Source organism: Castor canadensis, chromosome 11, assembly GCF_047511655.1.
Source record: "Castor canadensis chromosome 11, mCasCan1.hap1v2, whole genome shotgun sequence".
NCBI lineage: Eukaryota > Metazoa > Chordata > Mammalia > Rodentia > Castoridae > Castor > Castor canadensis.
In genome coordinates this window covers 95070393-95090855 of record NC_133396.1, presented here as the reverse complement: position 1 = coordinate 95090855, position 20463 = coordinate 95070393, and the positions used below count along the sequence as shown (strand labels likewise).

Here is a 20463-nt window from a genome sequence, read left to right as displayed (position 1 = left end):
CGAATGATAACATTTCGTTCTTCTTCATGGCTGCATAAAATTCCATTGTGTATAGATACCACATTTTCTTAATCCATTCGTCAGTGGTGGGGCATCTTGGCTGTTTCCATAACTTGGCTATTGTGCATAGTGCTGCAATAAACATGGGTGTGCAGGTGCCTCTAGAGTAACCTGTGTCACAGTCTTTTGGGTATATCCCCAAGAGTGGTATTACTGGATCAAATGGTAGATCCATGTCTAGCTTTTTAAGTAGCCTCCAAATTTTTTTCCAGCGTGGTTGTACTAGTTTACATTCTCACCAACAGTGTAAGAAGGTTTCTTTTTCACCACCTGTTGGTGGTGTTGCTAATGATGGCTATTCTAACAGGGGTGAGGTGGAATCTTAGTGTGGTTTTAATTTGCATTTCCTTTATTGCTAGAGATGGTGAGCATTTTTTCATGTGTTTTTTGGCCATTTGAATTTCTTCTTTTGAGAAAGTTCTGTTTAGTTCACTTGCCCATCTCTTTATTGGTTCATTAGTTTTGGGAGAATTTAGTTTTTTAAGTTCCCTATATATTCTGGTTATCAGTCCTTTGTCTGATGTATAGTTGGCAAATATTTTCTCCCACTCTGTGGGTGTTCTCTTCAGTTCATCTTTTGATGAACAAAAGCTTTTTAGTTTTATGAGGTCCCATTTATCTATGCTATCTCTTAGTTGCTGTGCTGCTGGGGTTTCATTGAGAAAGTTCTTACCTATACCTACTAACTCCAGAATATTTCCTACTCTTTCCTGTATTAACTTTAGAGTTTTTGGTCTGATATTAAGGTCCTTGATCCAAGGGAGGGGTGAGGATAGGTAAGACACTTAAAAAATTAGCTAGCATTTGTTGCCCTTAATGCAGAGAAACTAAAGCAGATACCTTAAAAGCAACTGAGGCCAATAGGAAAAGGGGACCAGGAACTAGAGAAAAGGATCAAGAAGAATTAACCTAGAAGGTAACACCCACGCACAGGAAATTAATGTGAGTCAACTCCCTCTATAGCTATCCTTATCTCAACCAGCAAAAACCCTTGTTCCTTCCTATTATTGCTTATACTCTCTCTACAACAAAATTAGAAATAAGGGCAAAATAGTTTCTGCTGGGTATTGAGGGGGTGGGGGGGAGAAGGAGGGGGCGGAGTGGGTGGTAAGGGAGTGGGTGGGGACAGGGGGGAGAAATGACCCAAGCCTTGTATGCACATATGAATAATAAAATAATAAAAAAAAGAAAAAAAAATGTCCACAAGACTCTCAGATGAGAATAAAAAAAGCTTTTAAGGAGTAGGAAAAAAAAAAGATCCTTGATCCATTTTGAGTTAATATTGGTATAGGGTGATATACATGGATCTAGTTTCAGTTTTTTGCAGACTGCTAACCAGTTTTCCCAGCAATTTTTGTTGAAGAGACTGCTATTTCTCCATCGTATATTTTTAGCTCCTTTGTCAAAGACAAGTTGGTTATAGTTGTGTGGTTTCATATCTGGGTCCTCTATTCTGTTCCACTGGTCTTCATGTCTGTTTTTGTGCCAGTACCATGCTGTTTTTATCGTTATTGCTTTGTAATATAGTTTGAAGTCAGGTATCGTGATACCTCCTGCATTGTTCTTTTGACTGAGTATTGCCTTGGCTATTCGTGGCCTCTTATGTTTCCATATAAATTTCATGGTAGATTTTTCAATCTCTTTAATGAATGTCATTGGAATTTTGATGGGAATTGCATTAAACATGTAGATTACTTTGGGGAGTATCGACATTTTTACTATGTTGATTCTACCAACCCATGAGCATGGGAGATCTCTCCACTTTTCTATAGTCTTCCTCAATCTCTTTCCTCAGAAGTTTATAGTTTTCCTTGTAGAGGTCATTCACATCTTTTGTTAGGTTTATACCTAGGTATTTGATTTTTTTTGAGACTGTTGTAAATGGAATTGTTTTCATACATTCTTTTTCAGTTTGCTCATTGTTAGTGTATAGAAATGCTAATGATTTTTCTATGTTGATTTTATATCTTGCTACCTTGCTGTAGCTATTGATGATGTCTAGAAGCTTCTGAGTAGAGTTTTTTGGGTCTTTAAGGTATAGGATCATGTCATCTGCAAATAGGGATATTTTGACAGTTTCTTTACCTATTTGTATTCCTTTTATTCCTTCTTCTTGCCTAACTGCTCTGGCTAGGAATTCCAGTACTATGTTGAATAGGAGTGAAGATAGTGGGCATCCTTGTCTAGTTCCTGATTTTAGAGGGAATGGTTTCAGTTTTTCTCCATTAAGTATAATGCTGGCTGTAGGTTTGTCCTATATAGCTTTTATAATGTTGAGGTATTTTCCTTCTATTCCTAGGTTTCTTAGAGCTTTTGTCATGAAATGGTGTTGGATCTTATCAAAGGCTTTTTCTGCATCTATTGAGATGATCAAGTGGTTTTTGTCTTTGCTTCTGTTAATGTGGTTTATTATGTTGATTGATTTTCGTATGTTGAACCACCCCTGCATTCCTGGGATGAAGCCTACTTGGTCGTGGTGAATAATCTTTTTGATGTGTTGTTGAATTCGGTTTGCCATTATTTTGTTGAGGATTTTTGCATCAATGTTCATTAAGGAGATTGGCCTATAGTTCTCCTTTTTGGAGGTGTCTTTGCCTGGTTTTGGGATAAGTGTAATACTGGCTTCCTAAAATGTGTTAGGCAGTTTTCCTACCCTTTCTATTTCATAGAACAGTTTAAGGAGGGCTGGTATCAGTTCTTCTTTAAAGGTCTGATAGATTCAGCAGAGAATCCATCAGGTCCTGGACTTTTCTTTTTGGGGAGACTCTTGATTGCTGCTTCAATTTCATTTTGTGTTATAGATCTATTCAGGTGATTGATTTCCTCTTGGTTTTGTTTTGGATGATCGTATGTATCTAGAAATCTGTCCATTTCTTTAAGATTTTCAATTTTTTTTGAATATAGGTTCTCAAAGTAGTCTCTGATGATTTCCTGGACTTTGGTGGTGTTTGTTGTTATCTCCCCTTTTGCATTCCTGATTTTACTGATTTGGGTTTTTTCTCTCCTCATTTTAGTCAGGTTTGCCAGGGGTCTGTTGATCTTGTTTATTTTTTCCAAGAACCAACTTTTTGTTTCATTAATTCTTTGTATGGTTTTTTTTATTTCTATTTCGTTGATTTCAGCTCTTGTTTTTATTATTTCTCTCCTATTTGTTTTGGGATTTGCTTGTTTTTGTTTTTCTAGGAGTTTGAGATGTATCATTAGGTCATTGATTTGGGATCTTTCAGTCTTTTTAATATATGCATTCATGGCTATAAGCTTTCCTCTCAGGACTGCTTTTGCTGTGTCCCATAGGTTCCAGTAGGTTGTGTTTTCATTTTCATTGACTTTCAGGAACTTTTTAATTTCCTGTTTTATTTCATCAATGACCCATTGTTCATTAAGTAATGAGTTATTCAGTTTCCAGCTGTTTGCATGTTTTTTGTCTTTACTTTTGTTGTTGAGTTCTAGTTTTATTGCATTGTGATCAGATAGTATGCATGGTATAATTTCTATTTTCTTATATTTGCTGAGGCTTGCTTTGTGCCCTAGGATATGATCTATTTTGGAGAAGGTTCCATGGGCTGCTGAGAAGAATGTATATTGTGTAGAAGTTGGATGAAATGTTCTATAGACATCAAGTAGGTCCATTTATCTATTATATATTTTAGATCTTGTGAAAATCACTTTAAAAGTCAAATGGGCATTCTGTAATTGAAATATTCAACACCCTATAATAAGAGCTCATTGAATAGACTTTTTAGCAGACTTGATGCATCAGTAGACATTGGAAACCTCACAGATCACTGGAAAATGTCTGAACTGAATCACAGAAATAAAACAGAATGTAAAGAGCAGTACCAAGCATAAGAAACATGTTGAACACAGCCAAATAATACAACATATTACAGTTAGAATCTCACACAAAGAAGAGGTAAAGCATAAGGTATAAACCACATTTTTAAAGATAATGATCTATTTAACTTATTACAGCAAACCACAGATTCAGAAACTCAACTAAACCATAAGCAGGATAAATACAAAGAAAACCATGATTAGCTGCATCATACTCAACCTGATAACCCAAGAGAAAGTCTTTTCTGAAGCCAAGAAAAGGACACATTATCCTCAAGGGATCTATGAGATTAATGGTTGACTTCTCAATAGACTCTCAATAAAATTGGGAGCCAAAAGTAAATGAAATGATAGATTCTCCAGGTGACAAGTGAAGTTGCCAACTTAAAATTCCATATTCAACAAAAAGCTTGTTCATAAACAAAAGAAAAAAGGGTATTTTCAAAACAATTAAATTTTGAACTAATTTTCATCATTCAGATCCACACTGCACAAAATACTTTTTAATTTTTTAGATGGAAGGAAATGATCTTAGATTAAGCCACAGAACTTCAGGTAGAATAAAGATAATATATGGATAAAATATTTTTAATGTTGGCTGTGAAAAGCAGCTATAATAACTGTCATGGGGCATTAATAACATAGGTTGAAGTAAGATCTATAACAATAGCAGAAAATGTAGGAGGGAAATAAATGGATTAAACTAGTGTCAGATTATTGCATTATTTGGAATGTGAGAAATGACTAATTTAAGGTAGACTGTAAAAGTCAAGAATATAAATTATAATCCCTATTATATCATCAAAATACCATCACAGAACTGTTTAACCACAACATGATAGAGGAGATAAAATGGAATATTTTTAAAAACTTGTTTAATAGATAAAGACAGAAAAAGAGGGAAAGAAAAATAACTATAGGTGGGACAAAAAGAAAATAAATCACGAAATGATAAAAATGTGTTATCTGAAGGAAAAGACAAATATATGTTATAATAACACCACTAGTAAAAGAAAAATATATTATAATAATACCACTGGTAATTACTAACAGAGGCCCTCTGCTTAATATTTCCATGAATATTTCATTTACTCCTCATAATAATCCAATAAATAGGTATTGATATCTCCATTTTATTATTCATAAGAAAACAGAGGATTTTAATAAGGAGCAGAGTTAACACTGGAGTCAGAACTGTCTGACAACGAAGTCCTAATTATTCCACTGTTAGGCCTTTCTTTGGGTTAAATAGCAAAACTAAAGCTATAGATAACCAAATCTAAAAAGTATTGAATTTATCTGCACTATGGGAAAGTATCAGCAATATGCTTGGCTTACTAGTTGTAATAAAATGGAAGACTAAAGAGTATTATATACATACTGTCTTAGTCTATCTGTGCTGCTACAACAGAGTACCATAGACTGAGTAATTTACAACAGAATTTTATTTCTTACAATTCTGGAGGCTGGGCAGTCCAAGATCAAGGTGCAAACAGGTGTACTGTCTAAAGAGTGCCTCTCCCTACTTCCAAGATGGCACTTTAATCTACATCCTTCAGAGGGGAGAAGTGTTCTGTTCTCACATGGTGGAAGACAGAAGGGAAAGTTAGCCAAATGGTGAGTGAAGCTTCTTTTCTCTCTTTTTTTTTCACTCATTTTAATAGCACATATTGATTGTACAATATAACGGGTTTCATTATAACATTTTTATACAAGTTATGCTGTACTTTGTTCATATTCACCCCCATTATCCTCTCTTGTCCATCCTCCCTGCCCTCAATGGTCCCTTTCCATTTCCCAAATAGTCCCTCTTCTATTTTCTTATTTTCTAATCTAGAGTCCACATATGTTAAAACTTCTTTTTAAGGGCCTTAATCTCATTCATAAGAGAAGAGTACTTGTGCCTTAAACACTTCTAAAAGACTCATTTCTTAATGTTATTACATTAGCAAAACTTGAATTTGGAGGGGATACATTCAAACTCTAGTGTTGTGAGCATGCATACATGCATACACACACACACGTGTGTGTAGAAATTGTAAACAATAAAAATAAACCAGTTAGAAATACAATAAAAACTATTATCTGTGTTTATACAGATGTATGTATATGTGGAGAAACAGAGAAAGATATACAGATTGATATGAATAGACACAGATCCATATCTGTCTCTGTCTACCTATCTGTTATACCAAGGTCTGACATTTGAAAGAAACTAGTTTGAAACAGTTACATAGATATAAGTAATATTAATATATTTGAATGGCAATGCTTTATATTTAAAATTAGAAAGGGTTTTGAAATCTAGTGACAGAAAACAATAAACTTTGTTCAATTTAAATCAGTATTTATTCAAACTTAAAATTTCTTGTACTATAGAAACTTTTAGGAAAAATTTGGAAGAGGAACATCTTTTAAAAATTAAGAGAAAAAAAGGAATATAATGTTACTATTAATGTATTGTTATTCTTTAAGTTTTGAAATTTACAATGAATTATGTATAGCTTAATATTTTTATCACATTTTTTTTTCATTTACCTGGATGTTATTCAGGACAGAGGACAGAATTTGCATGATCACTGCTCTTTTCTCTGAAAGTGAGCAAGAACTTACTTTCATTACTGGAGAAGATACGAACACTTCTCATGGTGAGATGCTTAGAAAGTCAAGTGATGCATTAAGTGAATATTGGAATATCCAGGGGTCATTCAAATCTTCTTGATTATAGGATCCTGAAGCTATATGTCAAAATATTTCATCATTAGGAACAAAAATCTGTTCAGTGCAAAGCTAATGAAATGGGGAAGGACATTACTGTCAGTGACACAAATACAAACAGTAAATAACCCCAAACCTGTTTGGATTTTGATATCTTAATATTTTCTCTAGCAGCTCTAATTTATTTAAATGCTTAGCTTTGACCAATAAGAGAAATGACTTGTATTAATTCTAAATATATATATCCACAGACACAATGACAATCGTGGCTGAAAGAGGGAAGACAAATGGGAATTAAAGTTCAGTCAAGTATGATATATTTGATGTAAGAAGCTTTGTAAATGCCACATTGCACCCCTACCCAACACAGCAATAAATTGTTTTAAAAGTTCAGTCAAAATGGACCACCTCAAGAAAGCATAATAAAGAGCTGCTTGAGTGCCTTCTAATATCTATAACCAACCAAATTCTTTAAACATTTTGCAGAAGAAAGAAAATTTTTCTGGCAGTATCTAAATTATCCCATGCATTTTTAAGTGACACTTTATTCTTTACAGACTATCAATATATGTTCCAATGCATAAATGTTTCTAGAGACTAAAAAAATTCACCAAATCCTGGGTAAAGAATAATTGAAAATCAGAGTGAACTGAACTTTTAGTATGACCTTCTAAACCTCAAATCACTGGCAAATGACCCTTCTATGCATTACTTTTAACAGTCAGTAGCTCTTGTCTTCACATCGCTAGCACTGTGGTACATTCCTTCAGGTATTCAGCTGAAGACCTTGGCATAGTCCAGGGTTCTAAGGAATTTATCCTCTCCCTAGGAAATCAAAATATCCTTACCTAAAATAGAGAAATTCAAAATAAGACAAAAAATGTTAAGACATAAAATTATGATAAAGAGAAAGCTATGTTTTAGGTGAATCTCAAAGAAAGGATAGAATGCTAACAAGTGAATATAAGGGCACTCATCTTTCTTATTGTGTTCCTATTTCATCCCCCATCTGAAGGTGTAAATGAGAAAACCATATTTGAGGTCATGAAAATTGGCCTGTTTAGGGAAGTGATTAATACAAGAAGTAAAGAGGTTAGAAGTACATTAATAATTGTTGGGCACCCATAATTATAAGATAGTGTCATAGATTTTCCTTTAGGCCATGCAACAGCCCTTTGTTGTAAAATGGGTATTGCCCCCATTTTGCAAGTAGGCAACTGTAATTTGCTTGAAATCATGCAGGTAGAAAGTGTATGATTCAAAACCAAGTCTTTCTGACTGTAAAAGTATCTGTGTTACATAAAGCCTGGATAGGATGCAGAAAGTAAGGCAAGACTGAGCCTTAGAAATTATAGTTTTATCTCTGTCACTTCCAGGTCAGTGGGCAAGTTAAACAGAACTGAGAGCTCTAGTATGATCCTTGATGCTCTAAGAGACCTCTTCATCCTCTGCGGGAACTTGTGTACCTGCTGTGGTCAGAGGTACCCAGAGCAGTTCAGGTGCTACTGACCTTGGTTATCTTCACCAAAACAGAAACCAGCCACAGATCACATTACAAGATGGCATAATAAAAGGGTTAGGTTCTAATAACTATATGAACAACCTAGATTCTTGCATTAATGCACTTTACAAAATAAAAGGGAAAAGCCCATAGCAACTGGTGGCTGAAAACATTTGGCTTAATCTCCTCATGGACTCATATTCATTGCTTAACAGGTGTTGGTAATAACTGACTAGAATTTTTGGCAAATGAAAAATAAGAGTACATTATGTCTAACTACACCATTATATTACCACCTAGTGGCCAAATATGAACTAACTTTTCTATACCAATGCTAGGAAAAAATAAAATAATATTTCCCTGATATCCTTCCCACCGTGTCATTGTTTTTTATGGAGATCATATCATGGAGTCTTTTCTATCTGGTGATCAGAAAACACCTCAGGGTTTGTATAAGCTCTGTGAAAGAGGAATATATCTAGTAGAGGCATTCACAAATATTTGTTGAGTGAGTTAATGAGACTTCTTTTTCTTCTCTGAACTTGCTGTTCTCTGAACCAGCATTAAAAGAGGTAGCTCCTCATATATGTAAAAACAATGGAAAATATCTCCTACATATATCTTCAGGGATCATAGATACAAAGAAAATTGATGTGACCTATTATCGTATAAATGTTATCAATCCTTTATTTAATTATATTATTATAACTCAGCCCTGTGCTAAAAATTTAAGGGAAATATAACTCCTATATCCTATTTTCAGGCTTACCAGAAAGATAAAAATAGACCTAGACCAAAGGATAACTTTAAAAGTTTATAACTAAGCAGAATAAGTGATATAAATAGATATTACACAAAGAGATCATGATAGGGAGAACTGGTCAAAGAAAGCTTTGGGAATGTGGCAGATTGTAATATTGTTCCTACTTTCTACTGTTTCCCTCATAAGAACATTACACAGCCCCTCTTTCATCTTGCCTCCTCATGGATAAGGTATTCTTCCATGCCCATTTTCAGGCTTGGTTAGGTGCCTTGAATGCATAATAGAATATGAGTGGAGACTATACACCATGATCAACCACAAATGCTAAATACACATGCGTGATTCTTCTGGTCCCTTGCATTCCCGCCCTCTGCCATGAAACAAGATACCTAGCCATACCACAGAAACTACCCTAATAAGCTAAGAATTATCAAATCTACTGAGTCATAATGTCACCAGCACAGAAGCAACTCGCTGTACAAAAGAGTCATAACCTGGCCTAAGTGCATCAAAAGAGCACAAATAAGTTGCATGGCCCAGATTCCAGTGTCACCTATTTCTGATGTATTGACCTCTTTCCTTCAATTTACTTCATTGGTGTAGTGGGGTTGGAGGACTACAACCAGCTGATGGAGAGAGACAATCTCAGGCCTGGTTCACAGATGGGAGTGGCTTATTGTGTTGGCACAAGCTGAAGGTGAATGATCAGGAAAATGAGAAGATGAAATCCTCCCAATGAGCAAAATTGTGAGCTATTTACCTTGTATGGAGGGAGAACTGGGACTTCCAATGAGCTCCTATACAATAATGGGCATAGATTAACTGGCTGACCACAGTCCTAGAAAAAAAACAAGATTGGAAGGCTGAAAACAAACAAAGTATAGGGAAGAGACAAGTTTATGGACCTGTTGGAGTTCACTAAAAGTGTATAGAGCTACATGCCTCACATTGATGCCCAAGGGAGGAGTTCCCTCAATGTCCCAACCAGGCTCTCTCCTCTGCCACCTTTTGCTTGAGCAATGTGTCTGCCTAGCCAAGGGGTCAGAGATAGGTGCTAGCATAAACCCAGCAACATGGGTGCCCTGTTTATTGAAGCTTATCCAGCTCCCACCACTGCTGAATGTTCAATGTGCTGGTAGCAGAGGCCAACTCTGAGCTTTGATATAGAACCACCCCTGTGAAGGGTAGCCAACCTTGTTGTTGATTACAACAAACTTCCTCTGCCCAAAGGAGAGAGCAACATGCCCTTACTAAATTGAAACCTATTCTGGATGTGATTTTCTTTCCTTGCCCACAATGTCTCTTCAAGGGCTTACAAAATACCCGACTAACCAGGATGGGATCCTACACTGCATCACTGCAGAGCAAGGGAACCTACTTTACTGCTAATCCACTGTGTGACTTCAGACAGGTTACCTACTCTAAGCCTCAATTGCTTCATCTATAAAATGAGGACTCTCATAGAGGTTTTATTGATTTCAATGTACTGAAGAGATTAATATATAAGTTCATAGTGAATTTCAGCTCCACATGGTTTATTTGGCCTCCCTGCCACATGCTGGCAGAAAGAAAAATTGTGGAAGACAGTACTTGAAACCCAATAAATGATAATTATTATATTAGGGGAATGACATCAGGCACTTCAAGTACCAAACACAGCTTCACCTGCTGACCTGACATTCTTCTATCAGGGTTTCTTTCCATTCAACTTAGGTCTAATCAACTTGAGGAAACCACTTTGCTGCAAACATTAAATTGTCCTGAAAAGGATAATTAAAAGATTATGGAATATGGTCAGATAGTTTTTACCTTTAAAACAAGGAATCAACATAGTTCTTGGATTCATTTTTCTCCCTGAGAAGAGAAAAAGAGAGATGTTTCAGAAGGAGGTAGTTAAAGGGGCTATGCAAAACCCTTTGTATACACAAAGTGGGTGATTTTATGGTATATAAATTATATCTTAACAAATTAACTTTTTAAAAACTTTATTCAGAGGGTTGGGAAGAACCTATGAAGACAATGACAGATCTTAAGAAATACCTCTAGATTGCCACTAACCTAACAAGTTTCATGGAATTAAATTGTATAATTTTCTTTCTTCAGTTTGGAGCTACTAAATAAAAGTCATGTTTTCTTGCCTCACAAATCTATTCACATTGGATAAATTGTAATAAACACAAAGGTGATAAATATCCCAAATATATCCATTCATAATTATTTTATAACTTTTGTTTTCTGTGTTTTTAAGTTTATTTATAGATGCTGAACACAAAAGGTAGTCAGTCAGTCCTGTGAAAGAGTAAGAAGATATGGCAGGAGAAATGGGAAGTAGGAAAGAGACTGTCTGCTGCCGTCAGCTACCGGTATCGCTATCATCATTGCTGTTGTTGCTAATGAACACGTAACCTCACACAGTGCACCCCACAGGCTCCTGGATGACAGCTCTCCAGGAGTTCATGACAAAGATCTTGCGTACCTCCTGACTCTAGAAAGCCCAGTGGCCAACAGGCGCAGAATTCCCAAAAGCCTTTGTATCTGCTCTATAGTTTGGGCCTTATTTTTTTTTAATTTCTCCTTTCTAGCTTCTTCTTCAGATTCTTGAGAATTTTCAGGACTTATCCATATTTTCCCATGCTTGAATTTTTTATTTGTTTTATGTCTCTGAATTGTCCATGTCAAGCTGTCATGATTTTATCCTTAAAGGCAAAAATCAAAATCAATATAGCTTTTCTTTTAGTAGGAAAATGGCAGTTCTTCCACTAAATAAATTACTGCATTGGATTTACCCATATGGATAGCGAGCATTTTCCTACCAGTTTCTCTTCACTGTACTGAGAGCAGTTGAGCTCCAATAGAATGTATCCAACCTCTTTTTTTTAATATTGCAATCAATAATTCTAATGGGTCACAGACTTTTCGTGTCATTCCTAGGCCATTTTAGTTAATGATAAGTGTCTTTAAGTTTTCATCAGATTGAAAATGATTCCATAAGTCATAAATGTAATTTTTACACCAAATGGCCTCTTTCTCTGGGCTTCTCTTGAACATCTTTCTGATCTCGCCTGTATTACTTTCCCCCTTAGGATCCCCTAAACATCCATCACAAACACCTAGGCCTCTGAAGAATAGCTAAGGTATATTCATTAACTTCTCTTATCTGTACTTGTTTCATCTTGTCACCCAAGTTCCCTAAACTCCTAAGCACCCCAACTCTGCTTGAGCCACCTGTAGGAAGAGAGCGTTAAGTGATAAAAAGAAATGTTTTGTTCTTTGGTTTGATTTACATTTCCTTTATTGCTAAGCATCTTATTTCTTCATGTATTTATTAGCCATTTGTATTTCTTCTTTTGAGAACTGTCTGTTGAATTTGTTTCTTCTTTTGAGAACTATCATTTCAATTCATTTGTCTATTTATTAATTAGATTTTTGGTGCTTTCCTATTTAGTTTCTGAGTACTTCATAAATTCTGGATATTAATCCCTTATCTGTTGAATAGCTGGCAGAGTTTTTTTTTTTTTCCTATTGTCTCTTGATTCTGGTAACTGTTTCTTTTGATGTGCAGAAACTTTTTAATTTGATGTAGTCCCATTTGTCAGTTCTTGCTATTAATTCCTGGACAATTGGAGTCCTATACAGAAAATAACTACCTATTCCAGAGTTTTCCTGTGGTAGTTTCAGAGTTTCAGGTCTATCTTTAAGATCGTTGATCCATTTGAAGTTGATTTTTGAACAGGGAGAGAGGGAGGGATTTAATTTCAGTCTTTTGCATGTTGATAACCAGTTTTCCCAGCACCATTTCTTGAAAAGGCTGTCTTTTCCACAGAATATGTTTTTGGCTTCTTTTTCAAAAATCAGGTGGCCGTAAGTGTGTGGTTTTATTTCTAGGTCTTCTATTCTGTTCCACCAGTCTTCATGTCTGTTTTTTGTGCCTTCCAGTACTGTGGTACCTCCAACATTTCTCTTTTTTGCTCAGAATTACTTTTACCATTCATGCTTCCATATGAATTTTGTGATTGTTTTTTTCTGTTTCTGTGAAGAATTTCATTGGCATTGCATTGAATCTATAGATTGCTTTCAATAGCTTAGCCATTTTCACAATATTAATTCTACCAATTTATGAGCATGGGAGGTCTTTCCATCTTTTGGTGTCTTCTTCGATTTTTTTCTTCAAGGTTTTATAGTTTTAATTGTAGCAGTCTTTCCCTTCCTTGGTTAAGTTTATAGTTAGTGTTTTGTTTGGTTTGGTTTTTAGACTATTGTGAATGTGATTGTTTTCCTTATTTCTTTCTCAGCTGGTTCATTATTATGAATTGCCAAAAATGTTTCTTGGATCTCAGAGTTTTTGGTAGAATCCTTGAGGTCTTTTAAGAACTTTTACAATTAGCTAGCATTTGTTGCCCTTAAGGCAGAGGAAACTAAAGCAAATACCTTAAAAGCAACTGAGGCCAATAGGAAAAGGGGACCAGGAACTAGAGAAAAGGGTAGATCAAAAAGAATTAACCTAGAAGGCAACACACACGTACAGAAAATTAATGTGAGTCAACTCCCTGTATAGCTATCCTTATCTCAACCAGCAAAAACCCTTGTTCCTTCCTATTATTGCTTATACTCTCTCTACAACAAAATTAGAGATAAGAGCAAAATAGTTTCTGCTGGGTATTGGGGGGAAGAGGGAGAGGGCAGAGTGGGTGGTAAGGGAGAGGGTGGGGGCAGGGGGGAGAAATGACCCAAGCCTTGTATGCACATATGAATAATAAAATAAAAATAAAAAAAATTAAAAACAAAAAAAGAACTTTTACATTTGTAAATAGGGATGAGTTGACATTTTCCTTCCCTGTTTGAATTCCTTTTATTTCTTCCTCTTATCTTATTTGTCTGATTAGGAATTCCAGTACTATATCAGGTAAGAGTAGAGAGAGTGGACGCCCTTGTTTTCATTTCTGACTTTAGAGGAAATGATTTCAGTTTTTCCCCATTTAGTATGATTGTGGTTATAGGTTTGTCATATATAGCCTTCATTATGTTGAGGTATATTCCTTCTATAACTAGTTTCTATGGAACTTTTATCATGAAAGGATGTTGAATTTTGCGAAAGGCTTTTTCTATATCAATTGAGAGGATCATTTTTTTGTCCTTGCTTCTGTTTATATGTTTTATTACATTTATTGATTTACATATGTTGAACCATCCTTGGATCACTAGAATAAAACAACTTGATCATGGTGTATGATCTTTTTAATGTCTGTTGAATTCAGTTTGCAAGTATTTTATTAAGAATTTTTACATCTATGTTTTCCTAAAGAGATTGGTCTATAATTCTCTTTTTTGTGTGTCCTTGTCTAGACTTAGAATGAGTATAATACTAGCTTCGTAGAATGTGTTTGGTAGTGTTCCTTCCCTTTCTATTTCATGGAAAAGTTTGATGAGCACTGATGTTAGTTCTTTAAAAATCTGGTAGAATTTAGCAGAGAATCCATCAGGTCCTGGGCTTTTCTTTGTTGGGAGACTCATTATTACTGCTCCAGTTGCATTTCTTGTTATAGATGTATTTACGTAGTTTATACCTTCTCGGTTCTATTTTGGTAGGTCAAATGTATCCAGAAATTCATCCATTTCTTCTATATTTTCCAGGGTGTTTTTAATATAAGTTTTCAAAGTCTTCCCTCATGATCCCTTAGCTTTCATTGGTATTTGTTGTGACATCCCCTTTTTCATCTCTAATTTTATTCATTTGGGTCCTTTCCCTCCTCCCTTTAGTCAGATAAGCTAAGGGTTTATCAAACTTTTTATCTTTTCAAAGAACTAACTTGTGCCTCAAATATTCTTTACATAGTTTTTTGGTCTCCATTTCATTAATTTTTTGCCCTAATTCTTATCTTTGTCCACTGCTAATTTGGGGTTCGACTTGTTCTTATTTTTCTAGAAGTCTACTTGGTCTATAGTATGTTTAATTCTAAGGTTTCTTTGTTGGATGACCTATCTATTTGTGAGAATGGGTTACTGAGGAGTCCCACTATCATTGTGTTGGGATCTGTCTGTGTTTTTAAGTTCATCAATGTTTCTTTAATGAAGTTAGGCACACCAGCATTTGGCACATATATGTTAACACTTGTTTCCTCTTGAAAGATTGTTCCTTTTATCAATATGAAGTGAACTTCTTTGTCTCTTCTAAATAATTTTAGTTTGAAAACTATTTTATAAGATATGAGTATAGCTACTCCAGCCTGATTTTGATGCCTATTTGCTTGGAAGATTTTTTTCACCCTTTCACTCTAAGCCAATAGTTGTTTTTGTCAGTGAGATATGGTTCTTAGAGGCAACAAATAGTTGGGCCCTGCTTTTTAATGTAACCTGCCATTCTATGTCTTTTGATTGGACAACTGAGAGCATTGACAGGTATTGAAAGGTATGTAGTAATTCCTGCCATTATGTTGGTTTTTTTAGTGTTTGATTCTTTTCTATTCTTCATTTGCTTATGGACTCATCTAACGGGATATATTTTTTCTCATATTATCATGGTTACATGTATCTTCCTCTTCTGAATGTAGGATTCCTTTGAGTATCTTTTGCTGTGCTGGCTTACTGGTCATAAATTGTTTTAGTTTTTATTTATCATGGAAGATTTTTATTTCTCCTTCAATTATGAATATTTTTGCTATAATCTAGATTAGCAGTCATTTCCTTTCAGTGCTTGAAATACATTATTCCATGCCCTTCTTGGTTTTAAGATTTTTTTTGAGAAATCTGCTGTTATTCTGATGGGTTTGCCTTTATATGTGACTTGTCACTTCTCTCTCATAGCTTTCAATATTTTCTCCTTGTCTGAACAATTAATGTTTTAACTGTGATATGTCTTGCTACAATTTGTTTCTGTTCTTGTCTGTTGGATGTCCTAAAAGTTCCTATACCTGAGTGGCTGTCTCTTTCCCAAAATTTGGGAGTTTTTCTCCTATTATTTTATTGGATTTTTTTATCCCTTTTTTTGGCTTATACTTCTCCTATGCCCATGAATCATAGATTTTTGCCTATGCATATAAAAGTGTTCCAGAGATCTTCCATGCTCCATTTGTACTTCTTTTTACCCCTTTTTCTTCATTTCTCTGTTCTAGTACAAACCTTTCTTCAAGCCTTGATTTTCTGTCTTTAATTTCCACTGGATTTTTATTTTACTTATTGAGATTTTGGTTCCCAGATTTCAGTTTGATTCTTTTTCAGAATTTCTGTTATCTTTATTAAATTCCTCTCTCATATCCTGCACCATTTCCCTAATTTTGTTCAGCTGTTTACTTGTATTTACTTTGAATTCCTTCCACCATTTATTTGTATCCTCTTAATTCATTCAGCTTTTTGTACATGTCCTCTTTTATGCTTTTGAGTTGTTTGCTGGGCTCTTTTTCTCTTCATTATCCTTAGTGTTTATTACTGTGGGGTAGTTGAGCTTTTTGGGGTGTTGAGTTGCCTTCTTTTTTCATATTTCTTATGTTTCTCATTGAAATATAAGGCAAAATTCATTGTTTGGAAGTTTTAATCATTGGCGGTATTATAGTTGAAGTATTCTCTGTGTTCAGGCTGTATTGTGTAGTGAGAGGGTTGCAGTGTAGTTTCTCATCACTGGACTGGGGGACCAAGCCTGTGCCCATTTCCAACATACCAAGTCTTGTCCCCAGCACCACTAAGATAGAGGAGAAGTAACTGGGTGAAAGCCCTCAGCTCACCTTGTCAAAATTTCTCCCTCTCTACATCTGTCTCTAGTGGCAGTTTCCCAGCTAGACACTGTGGTCAGGAATTACAGAACACCCTGATCTGTAATTTCTCCTTAATTTTCAGAGTACTCAGGCTGGCTCAGACTCAAAGCCTTCCTGGTCACAGGCAGCTTAGAGAGTTCCTGTAACCTGAGCTCTATGCCAGAGAAACTAGGTGCCTTGTTTTTTATATTGTTCTCAGGCAATGGGGCTGCACTCACCAGGTAGGGTGGGGCTGTCAACCTCTGTACCTTTCTCCTCCAGAGCCCCTGTTAAATTCTCAGCTCACCCTGGGCTAAAGCCTCTCCCTTTCTATGAGCATCTTATGACTGTCTGCTCTCATAAAACAGGAGCCCTCTTTCAAGATGGCAACTTGTCACAGCTCTCTGAGGCATGGAGAAGGAAAGGTGTCTTGTGTGATGCTGGTCTGTCACCCTGGGAAAGCTATTGTTCCATTAAATCCTTGCACTGGAGTTAAGGTTTTGTCCCACAGTTAGGTCTGCCAGTCTGTTGTAGAAGTTGCCTGGCTTACTTTGAGGTGGAAGCTTCAGCTTGCCCTCTCCCTGGGAAGCTAAGACTAGAAATGCAAACTGTTTCTTAATTTACTATGTCACCTTCCTGTTTTGTCATATTTTTCAGCTGTCCTGTCCCTCAGTGTTCTTCCTCTTCTTTGCTTTTATTGAATGCAGTTTCTCCTTTGTTATCCAGACTCTTCTTATTCATGGAGTCCAACAAAGGAAGCTTCTACTCCTCTGCCATCTTGCTCTCTCTTTGTTACTTCATATTTCTAAGTCCCCCTTTCCTTTCAGCAAATGAGAATAATAATATCCATTATTAAGTATATATTATTTGAGAAAATGTAGTCCCCTCTTTATTTTTTCCATCTTCTTTTTGCTCTGGTAGTTTGTTAGTCATTGATAAAAGAAGAACACAGTTCTAAATCTTTGGTGATGGAGTTTCAGGCTCCTAACAAAAGCCACAAGGCCCTAGAGGGTCTAACAGTTAGAAGTAGTGTTGGCAGTAATGGCACCGATAGGTTTCAGTTCTTACTGCACCCTTAAGCTTCTGTTTTCCAGAGTCACGGCCCTGCCTCCCAGGGTCACAGTCCTGCCTTAAGTCTAGCTTGAACCCTCCTTCTGCCCCAACCTCCAATCAGCATGAACCATAAGATCCTAACCAACCAGATCATGCTGAGTCCCACTGAGGGGTATTTAAGCCCTTGCCCCTCCTGTTTCTCTCTCTTGGCTCTCCCTGCTCTCTCCCTCTCTGGCAATAAAGAATCTCTTGGCCAGATCACCCTCTCCACATGGTCATTTTGGGGCCCATATTTCCAACATTTTGGTGCCATGACTCGGGGCGGGGCTCCCCACTAATCTTGGTGGGATCCCGATTCCGACTCACCCCATGACCACCCTGAGGACGTGACTGGCCAGGACTCATCCTCCCGATCGCCCTCACTCGCATCCAACACCGGACATCTTCTTGGTGAGTCTACACACCCCTATTGGGCTCCCATTGCAGTCTCTCCCTTTGGTATCTCTAGGGTTTCAACATTTCCCCTTTCTGATCATCCCTGGCACTCAGACGGTGGGGTAAGATCTCCCTATCTGCCACGGGCTTGGGTCTATTCTTGTCATCCTTGGCCCTCACAGGCCGCCCTCCAAGAAAAGCCCAGCACCAGGTGGCCCATAGCCTCCACAGACCTTTTTGGCCTGCAAACCACCTGAACTCAGCGACGGCTGGGTCACGTGTGCTTTGCGTTTTCTCGAATATTTGTGCTGTGCAAGGACGCTTCACAGTCCATAATATCCTCCTCTCCCATTCCAGGACCAGGTCCCTCACAATGGGTGCCTCTCTGTCTTCTCTGCTGTCTGACTCCCCACTGAGATACCTCCTCAATAATTTAGACACCTTGGGTTTGACCCCGGACATAAAACCAAAAAACTTGATCCGCTTTTATACCAAAATCTGGCCCACTTATCCTTTAGACAACCAAAGCCACTGGCCCCTTTTCAGGTCTTTAGATCCCAATCTCCTGTGGGACCTACATAACTACTGTGAGCAATCGGGACGATGGGGAGAGATTCCATATGTCCAGGCCTTTTCCTACCTCCATCTAAATCCAGCTCTCTGCACCACTTGCAAACCTAAACATGTACTTCTTGCTCTAAAGCCTTCAGCCTCAACCTCTGCTCTCTCTTCAGATTTTGACCCAGCTGATGAGCCCCCTCCATACCGGCAGGCTCCATATGATCCTCCTCCTCCTCCCCAACCTACCCCGCTATCTTTCAACCTACCTCCACTTCCTGCTCTTCATCCCCTTCCATGCCGCCATCCCCTGCCCCCACTTCCCCTTCCGCTCTGATTCCTCCCTCTTCTCCCAACTTCAGTCCTCCCACCACTAGGTTGTGCACTCTCGCTGCCCAGCCTCCCCCTCCTTCCCTCCTAGCACCCCTTCAGGAGGTAGCTGGATCTGAGGGCATTGTTAGGGTTCATGTCCCCTTCTCTATGCTTGATCTCTCCCAAATTGAAGCCCGCCTGGGCTCCTACATGACTAACCCCTCTGCCTATGTCAAACAATTTCAATATTTACTCCAGTCTTACAGCCTAACCTACCATGACATCTATCTCATTCTCTCTAACACCCTCTTACCTGAGGAACATAGAAGGGTTTGGGAACAGGCTCACATGTATGCGGATGAGGTCCATCAAACAAGTCCTGCTCACCCTACTGGTGCCCTGGTGGTGCCTGATCATGATCCCAATTGGGACTACAACACCCAGGCTGGGCTCACTCTCCAAGACCAATTTGCCACCTGTCTCCTGGCAGGACTAAAACGGGCATCACAGAAGGCCATTAATTTTGAAAAACTCCAGGAGGTCATCCAGGATAGAACAGAAAACCCCTCTACCTTCCTAGACAGATTAACTAGGGCTCTCCAACAATACACCAACATTGACCCAGAATCTGCAGATGGTAGACAGCTCCTTATGACTTATTTTTTCTCCCAAAGCTACCCTGACATTAGGGCAAAGCTAAAAAAACTTGATAGAGGCCCCCTCACTCCTCAGACCGAGGTACTGGCAACTGCCTTCAAGGTGTTCCACTCCCGAGATGACAAGGCAAGGTGCAAAAATACCAGACATTGGCCCAGGCTATGAGAGGCCCGAACCCTCAACCTGAATGGGATAATCAACACCCACCACACAGGAGCCCACCAGGCCCCTATTTCAAATGTGGAAAGGAGGGACACTGGGCCAAATACTGCCATAATCCCAAGATACTACCTCGGCCTTGCCCCAGATGTCATACACATGGGCATTGGGCGACTGATTGCCCTGGCTCCCGGCGGGGGGCCAAATCAAACTCTCGCTCCAGTCCTGACCTCATAGGGCTAGCAACTGATGATTGAAGGGGCCTTGGGACTCCCCTCCTGGGGACTACCATCTCGTTTCTGGAGCCCAAGGTAAGCCTTCTGGTTGATGGGTGCCCCATCTGCCTCCTCCTGGACACTGGTGCCACTTTTTTGGTTCTGACAGAACCAAATGTGGGGGGCCACGAGCCCATCACAAACCCCTATTGTCGGGGTAGGGGGACAAACTATTTTTCCCAGAAAGACCCCCATACTTTCCTGCTCCTTTTTGGGTCATCCTTTCGCCCACCAGTTTCTAGTCATGCCCCAATGTCCCACCCCTTTACTGGGAAGAGATATTTTGACCAAATTTCAGGCCTCCATCTCATTTAACTTCTATCCCATTCCTCTTCTTGCCCTTATGGCTATGGCCGGCCCTTATGGCTATGGCCGGCCCTTCTGATTTCACCAGCCAGACTCTTCCCTCAGGGG

At 37.9% G+C, this 20463-nt stretch overlaps 1 non-coding gene across 1 annotated transcript; it reads right to left on the bottom strand.

Annotated features, from left to right (window-relative positions):
* Positions 1 to 11540: 11540 nt before the first annotated feature.
* Positions 11541 to 11665, bottom strand: LOC141414418 (small nucleolar RNA SNORA69). Its single transcript, XR_012439448.1, has one exon. It is a non-coding gene; the product is annotated as a small nucleolar RNA SNORA69 (small nucleolar RNA).
* Positions 11666 to 20463: the final 8798 nt, after the last annotated feature.